The sequence below is a fragment of the Seriola dumerili genome, unplaced genomic scaffold (genome assembly GCF_002260705.1).
Source record: "Seriola dumerili isolate Sdu_G_001 unplaced genomic scaffold, Sdu_1.0 BDQW01001449.1, whole genome shotgun sequence".
Classification (NCBI taxonomy): Eukaryota; Metazoa; Chordata; class Actinopteri; order Carangiformes; family Carangidae; genus Seriola; species Seriola dumerili.
Genome location: NW_019175704.1, coordinates 766,626 through 778,346, shown reverse-complemented (window position 1 = coordinate 778,346; position 11,721 = coordinate 766,626).

The window sequence follows — 11,721 nt, the reverse complement described above, 5'->3', positions numbered from 1 at the left end:
ACCAAATGGCAAGGTCAGTCAGGCTCAGTGGGGTAAATATGTGAGCTCTCCCAGGTTTAAAATATCACCCCCTCCCTGGTAAACAGCGGTGGTGCAGACAGCCCTGTAGACTGGTTACCTCTTTATTTTTTGACCCCCCAACCTTTCTGTAGTGACTGATAGGAAGACAGGGGCTAAGAATACATTCTGCACATGCCTGCACCATGAGTAATGACGATAGTGTCCATCACCACTGCCAGCATGAAACAAGGCCAGCCAAAAAGACCTTGCTTACATTGCCACCCCCCACCATGCTCCCTGCTTGCCTCCATCTGAAAATATTAATGTCAGAGGGGGATTATGGTTTGCACATTTGAAGTGATCTTGGCACTGACCCTCACGGGACACTACTGGGGCAAAAGCTGCTGTTAACTCATCCATCTAAAGAGAGTGGTGTGGCTCCAAAGCCCCCCTGATCCTGGCTGCACAGTGGCAAGGTTAGATGTCAGCCTTTTTACAACCAGCTGTCTGAGACTGTAGCCCCACAACTACAACTACACACTGACTCTTCACTGACACTAATGCCCACATAGTAAACAACACAAAAAAATGTTCACTTTCATTGGCTAAAACATCACAGAAAAACAGGTACAGAGACAGCACTGCAAGATGAGGGGGACCCGGTTAATTTACACACTGCATCAGCTCCTTGTGGGCTTGTGTTACTGTCCGCTGCCAGACTGGCGTTAACAGAGCGGCACTGATATCCATAAACATGCAAAGAGACCTCCTCCACATGACATGTCATATGAAGAGGTAGGTGTCAACTTACGAAAGCTGCTCACCCTAGCATGGAGACAAAGGCGCCAAAATGGCACCTAGCCATGCAGCATACTGTACATCGGTCACGTAAATATCTCACATGGGTGTGCTGGTGTGTGTGCGTGTATTTGTTTGGGAATCTGTTTATGTACTAGTTAATAATAGGGCTGTTAGCAAACTAAAGCTGCCACTGCAGTAGTCACTCACTTTCAAGGAGAGCTGGTTGATACTGACAAAATCAAACATCATAACAGTGATATTAATTATTTGTGCCCTCATAAAATATGGGTGATATGGTCACTGAGAAGACCATTTCTTATTCATTTATTTTCTACTCAGAGCACTCAAATGATCAAAACATGACTCACTTGACTGTAGTACAGCCTTTCAGACTGGGAAAGATGATGATGATAACACATGATGATATCTTGTTTCATATCATGACATCAACATGATGTCAATGTATCTCCCTGCTTTCACATGCTCAAACAAGACCCTGTCAAAAATAATTACAAAAACATTCAAGCAGATGAATATGTGTTAAATGTATTTTAAATGACTGATCTAAACAATGTTTAATTTGAGGTCTGTGTAGGACTAAAACATCCTGGGAAAAACATTTTAGTTTCTTTTGAAAAAGTGTGAATTTTCACCAAATATTTACAGCTTTTACTTTTTGTAGTTTTTACTATTTAGAAAAAAGGTCAAAGTTTTTGTTCCATGTCATGTTTTTTAAAACCAATATATCATACTAGTTGGATGCAAAAATCTACATTGTGCTTTATAGTAGGGCTGCTTGATTACGGCAAAAATCATAGTCACTATAATTTTGTTCAATATTCGGATCATTATTATTCAACACGATTTCTTATTGACTTTGGAAAAAAGATTAAAAAAAAAAAAAGATTTCAAAACAAAAAGCGTTGTGTCTATGTAGTTATTCACGTTATACACGATATAAGTTAAAGAAATCTGAGCAAGGAGTTAGTGAATGTGCAATAGAAGTTTTATGTTGCAATAACAAATATAAAATCTATCTTCCTAATTTCTTCAGTACCAAGAGCGGAACCAGTAACGTTGGATGGTTTCTGTAAGGGGGGAGGACATTTCCTGTGAAACAGAATGTGGCACTACAATTGTTTTCACACGACTGTCTTGTTTTTATAATTGTTGGAGGCCAAAATTGTAATCGAAAGTTAAATTTGATTAATTGCCCAGCGCTACTTTGTAGTATATCTTTATCTAATTGTGCCCTGAACAAATCGCACACTGTGCTTGGTCACTTGTGAATTTGAATCCCAACAGGATCAGTGGAAAAGTAGGAATACCTAACATACTTTACAGAAAGACTGCAAGTCTGCAGCTGAGCGAAACACTCACATCCACATTATAACATGGTCACAATGACAACGTTACGTACTGATGTAAGAACAGCTGAGGCTGATAGGAATGTCATTGATTTTGCAAGTATTCTATCATAAAAGTATTGATTATGATGCCCAAGTTATTAGAATCCATCCTGAGTGGGACATGAATGGTTGTATGTACTTTCATGGCAATCCATTCAATAGTTGGAAGATAATTCAAAACAACGCAACTTGTAATGCAAAACATTTTTGTGTTCAGGAAAATCCAATAAACAAATTTAGGAAAAAAAAGAAGATAATTCATTGAAAATAAAAAATGTCAACGTCATCATTCTAGTTTGAATTCATCTTTTGAAAAATTTATATCTAGACCAGATTTTGAAATTGTTATGTTTCAGGCTCCACAAAAGTATTGGACCTTCTGACCGACCTTGGCATCCCTAAAGCCACATCTCTAGTGTGGCTACAGAAGGGGGAGGAGCCACTCAATGATGAGAAGTAAAAACATATTTGTAAAATGCTCATTTTGTGCACAAATGCAACCATTAAGATGTAAAAGGAACACAACCTTCCTTGGACTAGCAGCTTCTCCTAATTAGATTGCACTCTCTGCAACACGATTATTTACATTCTGATATTGTTGCTGAAAAAATATTCAACCCGAGTTGCATTCAACTGAGACAAAAACATTACCTCAAGTTTCTATTTTAACACAATGACCTTTGGGACAAAACATCAGCTGACATTGAATGAGCCAGGTTAGGCCTCTACCTGTCCACACAGATTATTCTGGGTATCTGGTAATACGTAAGTTACAGACTCTTGTCAGCTTCACTTCAGGTTTTCCATCGCTTTTCTACAGGCTGTAACTCTTTCCAACACCTTAGTTTCCTGCCCCTCTAAGCCCCTGGCCAGACTAATGGGTCTCCAATGTCCTCACAGATGAAATCATCAGCAGAAAATATCTAACTGGTCATCTGATAACAGACTGAAGCCAAGACCAAAACATTAAGCTATACACCAACATGTTAAGTGATAGTCGTGTCTAATGCCAAACTCCAGTTACTGATGTGGGTTCATAAGATGATGGCTACGATCATAGGAGACATCTGTGCAGAGGCATTTTGTCATGAAATGTAAACCAATGACATTTGGTGGGAGAAGTAGGGATGTGGAAGTACTGACCTTCTGCAGTACTTATTGTTTTTTTTCCTGAGTGCTTTATATGTGGGATGGAAAGCTGAAAAGGGCACTTTCAGATTCAAGATGTCTGAAGGACTGGTTCAGATTTAGTGTTATTAGTTCAAAAAGAATTGGTTAGTTCTTTTTTCTTTTTTCTTTTTTTTCAAATTTATATTACTGAATCCTCATATTAACCTCAGAAAAAAATTGAGAGAATTGATTTTTGCACAGAACCAGGACTGGGGATTTTTTACATTGAAGTAGTACTTGAAGGAGATTTTCATTTTATGGCCAGTATGGACCAGAGGGATGATACAGAAACCAATAACTCTTAGATTGCGCATATGAGTATAAGATTTAATATTAAAACAGGCTTGAAAAATATGAAACCATCATTTAATTCCATTTCTTTGGCTGACTTGGCGAGATTACAAAACACATTGCTCAGTTTGGATTCTCAGACCTACAAATGACAAAGCATGCTATTACTATCTAATTTAAGATTTGTCCTGCCATTTTTATTCTCATACTTTCCTATACAACATCAAGTGCAGAACGAGGTTGAGCATTTTCCTAGTATGTGTAGTAATCTGTTAATGTCTGAACACAGCACATCAGGTGCTCACAGTGTGATATAGTGATAGAGGCAGTAAAAATATTACTTCCTGTTTAACAAGACACAATTAAGAGTGTGCAGTCACGCTCATACAGGCCGCACTTGGGTATAGTAGTGCTTTAAGCTAAATGCACCATTCTTAAAAAGATTTACCATATCCACCTGCTTAGTTCTGTGTGGTATCATGCTAAAATTTGCTAAAAAAGAACTAAATACAAAGTACATCTGAAGCTGATGGGAAAGTAATTGGCTTTGCAGGTCATAAACCAAAGTATTGGATAAATAAAAAATACAACCTGATTGTCGAGCTAGATGAAAAGTGAAGGGATCACATAAGTTATGAATGTGAATGAATGTCAATTCAATATCTGTTGAGACATTTAACTAAAAACCCAACTTCATGGTGGCATGAGAGGTAAAGTTGGTAGTATTCATCCTCTGGGCATAATGAATGTCTGTACAAAATCTCATGGTAATCCATTCAGTAGTTGTCGAGATACTTTAGTCTGGATCAATGTGGTGGACGAACTGACAGAACGTCACTGCTGCTGCTAGCATAGCTACTTAGAATAATCATAACATTTATGCAAAAAGACTATGTCAAATAGACTAGTGTTCTCAACAAGTACTGGTACTGTGTTATTATAGGCAAAGCAGGATCAACATAAAAACAAAAAAAAATATCTGCCTCAGTTAAAAACAAACTAAGAGAGACTAAGATGATGGCTATGCAAGGGTACCATTTAACTGATTAGTCACTACGATACAAACAGCAACAGCAAACCTAATCACTTTGCAACACTCACACTACAATGCTCATCTTTACAACACAATTTATAATATTCTGCTTTTACAGCTTCTTGCACAAATTATGCTTAGCCTAATTCACAATTTACCAAAAAAACTATGTTTACTTATGACGTTGATTTATTTGATAACTGGTATGAGGTAATACCACACACAAACCAGTTAAAAAAAAAACTACAGGTGTGAAAATGTCATCAGAGATCAGATGTTATGATGACCTATATCACTTTAACACAAAGCACAAAATCTTTACTTCTAGTTTATGAAGAGGCCTAAACTTGACACCAATCATCTGTATTATATTTATCTTTTATCCTCAGAGATACCTGTTTGTGACATTAAAATAGCTGCATGCTATGTGAATAGCTCAGTGACAAGTTGATTTACTGGTGCAATATACCCTTGCAGTCCCTGGCAGTGAAAAGCCAAAACTCTAGCTGCATCAGAGTTAATGAGAACCTAAAAGTAGTCTCAAATACCAGAAACTGTGGCACACAAATCTCTAGAAATTATGTGAGTCGCAGCTGTTACCCAAGAAGGAGAATTAAATAATGCAGGAACAAATCATGTTGGTGAGAATGGTTATCCATTAAGAAACAAGTCAACGTGAAAGAAATGGGGGCTTAGTGATTGCCTATAATATCAAATATTTTATTTTTTGAGGTGTGGATGGCAGCCATTATTATTTTTTGCCAGGAAGAAGTTGTTGATAAATACATGGAACTCCTTATTCTACTGCTGCATTCTTACAATTAGGAGGGTTTTCCAGGGACTGCAGTAGCAGTTTTACACCCCTACCCACCCCAATATGCAATCCCCTCTAATGTGCGACCATAGACCTGTGTATGAAGTGGTGAACTGTGCAACTGTCTGGGTATGTAGACTGTAAGTGAAACCCCTCAGGACAGAAAGGGTGTAGGAGGGGAGAAAGAGAGAGAATGTGTGAGATGAACAAATGTGTAAAAAGAACAAGTGGAGAGGTGAGAAAGTGAAAGACAGAGCGTGCTTGCAGTCAATCTGTCGTTATGGGACAGGTCGATGCCCAAGAATGAAAGTCTGTCTACAAACAGGCCAAGCCCCCCCCACTGATGGTTCAGGCCAGGTGTCCAGAGGAAAGAGGCACTCTGTTTTTGGTATGTACATGAGGCACTGGCTGCATATCTGGGTAGCTGCTAAACACAGGACTACTCTCGCTGGGCAGAGTGTGGATTAGATGAGGAAAGACAGACAGACAGACCTGCCCTCTGGTGGTAAACAGAAAAATATCTATTTGTAACATGGGAACCAGAGGAAAAGATGACCAATGGTCGTTTTCAGCATTGATACTTTCCATGCAGGAGAATCCCTGGTCTCTTGGCATTATCTATACTTGAGTAGTCTTACTTTATGCTGTCTAGAGGGCTTCAAGCAAGGTTTTCAGGGGGGCCATGGTGGCTCAACTGGTAGAGCCCGAACCACTTAGGCTCAGTCCTTACCGCAGTGGCCATGGGTTTGAGTCCGACCCATGGCCCTTTGCTGCATGTCATCCCCTCTCTCCCCCCAACTTTCCTGTCACTCTCTCACTGTCCGTATCCGAATAAAGGCAAAAACTGCAACAAAAAATAACTTAAAGAAAATATTTAAAAAAAGGACATCAGGTTTCTCTAGCTTTACATGTCTGACCAGCAACAATTATTGAGTAAATACTTGCAAGTGTTGCATACTCATTGGAGAGACATAATTTATCTATGGCACTATAGTAACTTAATTATCAATTTTAATTTAATCAAAAATGCCCCCTGGGGACAAAATATAGTTTCTTGAATTGAATGTACCATTATGTGATTAGCAACGAGTGCCTATAAAAAGCATTAGAGTCTGGGTCTTTTTCATGTTTTACTGTTTTACTCTTCTTACAACAATAAATCTCAGTAAATGTGCATTATTTCCTTTATGAGCGACCACTCTCTCTTTCAAAAGTTCCAGTTTGATTTTCTACTTCATCATAGAACAGAAACAGAGCTTCTAAAAATATGAGCACATTCCGCTATTATGGCCTCATTGCACAGTTTACCTGTGGTGTTCAGAATTGACTTTAAAATATTACTGCTCGTATTCAAATCACTGAACGGCTTTGCACACCTTACATCATTCACCTTCTCACCCCTTACACTCCTGTTTATATTCTCAGATCTGTAAACCAAGCTGTCAGGGCTCCTCAACTGTGGAATAACCTTCCCTTGGGAATCAGACAAGCTACTTCAGTGTCCTCTTTTAAAGCTCATCTAAAAACTGATTTTTCTAAAATTACTTTTAGTTTCTCTTTTGTTTCATGCATATAATTTGTTTATTAAGATTTTTCAGGGTCTCTCATTTTTGTTTCTATTTCTTGATTGCATTCAACCTATTTGATATATGTAACAGCACTGTGTATTTTCTGTTGTTATGTCTATGACACACTATGTACACTTCTTTTTCAAAAGTTTTACATAAATAAAGTTTATTATTATTATTATTATCATCATTATTATTGTTATCATTGTTAATTGGGCTTCCATGACCATGACTAACGACAGCAAATCTCTACAAGAATGCATATTCTATACTATGGCACACCTAAATCAGTGCAATTATTTTAGAAGGAGTACACAAGAACATTTCTAAGGCACTGAATATCGCTCAGAGCACAGTGAGGTTGATTTCTAAGAAAATGGGGAAAAAAATGCAGTGTATATCTGCCTAGAGCAGGCTGCCCTTAAAAACGGATAAAAAACTGATAACATAGGTCAGTGCTGATGGCTGGGCTAAGCCTGAGCCTGTTGAAAACACAATAAAATGTGTTAAAGTGGATTACAAGGAGTTTCCAGTTGACCCTCTCAAGATATCCTCACTTGTGCTGCCCATTGATCCAAAAGAGAGACTAGTCAGTCCAGCAGCTGGGTCACACCATTTTAGATGAGTTATGACCCAGAGGGCAAAGCTTGCCCTTGCTATTTTCTTCTACTTCCGACACCCGCTGCCAGGGCAGGATATCAGTCTTCCAGTTGCCAAAACACTTTGACCTTTGCCCCTGCCAACTCCCCAGTAAACACTCTCCACAGGATGATGAAAAACAGGAATATAGTTTCTGAAAGTTCTAGAAAGACTATGATGTCATTTATGAAACATAGGTCCAACCAGTCCACTACAGTCATTGATATCTGCAAATCTAATGTCTATTGTTGAATATTTCTGACTGCAATTCTTCCTTTATTTACTGCCTTTGTCCCACATGGATTTGCAGGATCATAATGTATCCCTAATGTGTTTATCAGACCTTTAAAGGTTATTTGAGAATTGTGTGAAATTGCTAAAAAGAATAGTTTTATCTCAAAAGAGAAAAAAAACAATGTGTCTTCAAAGGGGGCTCCACGGGAAACACTGCAATTATTCTATAAGCACGGTTAGTAAGTGCACACGTATTTCTGAAAACAGAATCATTAAGTTAAAAATTATTAGAAGGAATTCGCTGAGAGGATATGAAAATACAACTCACAAGAAGAATTTCAGAATATTAACATTAGAATCCATTTAAATGATGAGAGCCTGTAATCTATTGCTCTATGTAGTGGAAACAAGTAGAGCCGATTTATCGGTCGATATTGGCCTATCACAGATATGTCGGTATCGGCGCATATATTCTCCGATATGTGCTGTTATGAATACTTTTATTAAGAAACAATAATACAAGAGGACACTGAAGGAAAGTCAGTAAGATGCTTCTTAAATTAAGAAACCAAAATAAACTCTGTCCTTCCATGTTTAGCCATGTTGTTGCATGGCTCTGGAGATTTCGGTCTTTGTAAGGACTAAAATATCTACTTGATGATTTGGCACAAAATTTGGATACCAGACGATGAAACCTAATGACTTTGGTGACCACTGACTTTTCCTCTAGGGCCGTCATAAGGTTGACATTTTTGTTTTTAGTAGAATATCTATTGGATGCTGGTTTGTTTGTTTGATATCCAGTGTCCTGAGAATGAAATGTGGCAACTCTGGTGATTCACTGACTTTTCCTCTAGTGCCATCATCAGGTCAAAGTGCAGCCACAACTGCACTTTGTGTTTAGTGGTAGTCAGCAAATGTAAGCAAGCTAACACAAAAAACTAAGATGGTGAACATCACAAAAATTAGACCCGTTACTGTGACCATGTTAACGGCATTTACCTCAAAGCACTGCTACTACTGAATGCGCATTCAAGCTGCGTTTTTTTTAATTCAAACAAAAAACAACTGAATATTTCACATAATCTTTCACATGTACTGATAACAGAAATTCTGGTACCATCTTAGAAGAAATAAATCAATTTCAAAACAATTTTGAGCAAAAGATCTTGGAATTATTATTATGAAAGCTCCAGTTCTGTAACTTCTGTGTGAAGTTGAAATATAACATTCCAGTCAGTGGCTTAGCTGCCACATTTTAATAGCCATCACTGAAATAACAATGTCCCCCAGCAGGACAATTAAAAACAAGCAGGGTTATGGTTTTGTCTGTGGATGACTGCTGGTATGGCTGATATTATTTCAGCTGCTCTGATGATGTGGAGATAAAAGAAAAGAACAGGGTAGACAAAGAGCCGTGGGGCTATGAAATAATTTCCAATCACAAGGAACTATTTAAGTCTCAAATGCAAAAACATCACAGTAAATTAACAAGGTACTGATTTTCTTATCACATTTTAGGAAATACACCATTGACAAAGAAAAAAATTATGAAAAAATAATGGAATACGTGCTAGAGGAGGGGAAGCAAAGGCACAGACAGAAAAACTGTTGTTTCTACCACCCGAGGTTATACATGTGACGGTGATACTTGAATGAAATATGGCTCAGGGGAAGAATGAAGGCTGTTGTTTCGGTCTCACCTCAGGAAAATGACGAGGCAATATTAGGGAAAACACCACGGGAGTGTTTTGTCTTTCATGCCCATATTTGGTTAAGTGAGGAACTCTTGGGGCATGCTGCTACTTGGGCACAAATACTAGTGATGATGCTTGTTTGGCCAGAACCTACAAGTCATCACACACACAGGCAGGGCAAGGAATGCCACTGGGGGGTTGGTCAAATGGACTAGACTTCATAAAAACGTGCTATTTTTTTTGTCTTATGGAATGTATTAAAGAATGTTTGCTCAATTTTTATTTGCTCTGTGGTAACAAAGCACTTTAGTCAGAGGTTATACAATTTCCATAGCCACTATAATAAAGTTTGTCACCAGTTGTGCAACACACTGAAATATCAACATTCAATACATAAATATAAAATAAATAATAATTAAATATAATCACCTCTGATGAGCAAATTAAAACTATATGAAGAAATAAATGTATGTAATGTAAACAGAAAAAAGGAATTTAAGTGTAGAAAATGACATTTGAGCTGCTCTAGACATTTTAGGAAAGCAATCCAATTTCTGAAAACATTTGACTCCCATGGTGTAAGATAGAGTGCTGATAGCTAGAGCAGGTAGTAACTTGCCCCTTCAACAAGTCAAATGCTGCACCTATTCTTAAAAGCCTTGTTGGAGGAAAAAAGGTCCGGGCCAGAGACAAAGTCTAGACCTCTTCACCGACACTTAACTTTCTAGAAAACTATACTTTTACTGGAGTCAAAAAGATTAAAAAAGAAGTCACTGGAGATGATCAGAGTCCAATGCAATAGAATTTACTCTTTCACAAGAATAAAAGTGAGATCAGATCCGGATCCGAACTGAAGACAGAAAGCCTGTGCACAATCATATATAGTTCTTTCTTAGGTGTGTTCTCCAGCTATTTTCTAAAGTGAACCTATCACTGCCTTGGGAGCAATGATGTCCAGCCCCTGTGCCAAGGCATGTAGTAGGACCAGGCATCCAAGAGCTCCTCCACCACCCTAAACCTAAGGCCCTCGTCTATCCTCAATCTGGGCCTCGCTACGGCTGCTACTCCAACACCATTGCTCCCAGGGCCTTCAGACCATTTTTTAAAACTTTATTCCTTCCAGGTTCCATTCTGTAACAATCTTACTTCAGTAAAAGCTGGTTCACATACAAATCTAACCTCAGTTGTGAGTATAGCTATTCCATTGGATTATATAAGTTTAACATTCAGTATATTTATAATGCATAGTATATTTTAGTGAAAATTTACTACAACAGCCTCCTTCCACATCTCAAAATGCCTGCAACATACAGTTTGCAGACCTTTAGAAAAAACAGCAGGCTGACAGTCACATCTCCCACTTTCTAATCAGCAACAAGAACACAGTCAACCCACACACTACACAAAGCCAAGGCAGCCATGATGAAGACACCTACTTTCCATATACAGTATTTGCAATAAAACATTCATAAATGAAAACAAAGATGGCTTAATGAAAACTAGGGGCGTAATTCTGAATGTATTTTTTACTCTGGCATGAGGAAGCACAAAATGCACACAAGAGTAGGGTTCATCTTTTGCACAACACTTTGACACAAGCAAACACTTTTTTAGTCAACAATGCTGAGTAATGAGTAACCCACTATCCAGTAACCAGTATTTTGCTTTCCTTTTCACATCATGCAGTAGTGTGCAGGTCTATGCATGAGATAAACCAAAAGTCACTCTCCCACCTCCAACTACTTGTGCAATGCAGCAGCTACGATTCATCCCATCATCCCATCATCCAAATCCTTTCTTCTCTTCATTGGCTTTTTACTGATCACTTTTAATGTAACAGAAATGTTAACCCCACACGAGCTAGCTTGCAGCCTTAGATCCTTGGGTGTGGCTGTTCTGGCCGTTCCAAAGTTGAGGTTTAAATTTAAAGGTGCCCCTCGGCTTTGGAATGACCTGCTGGAGGAGATAGGGCTGGCAGAATCAGTGACTTCTTTTAAAACACATCTTTATAGACTTCCTTTAATGTGATGTCATCTTTTTATTGTTTTTATTGTATCTACTCTCT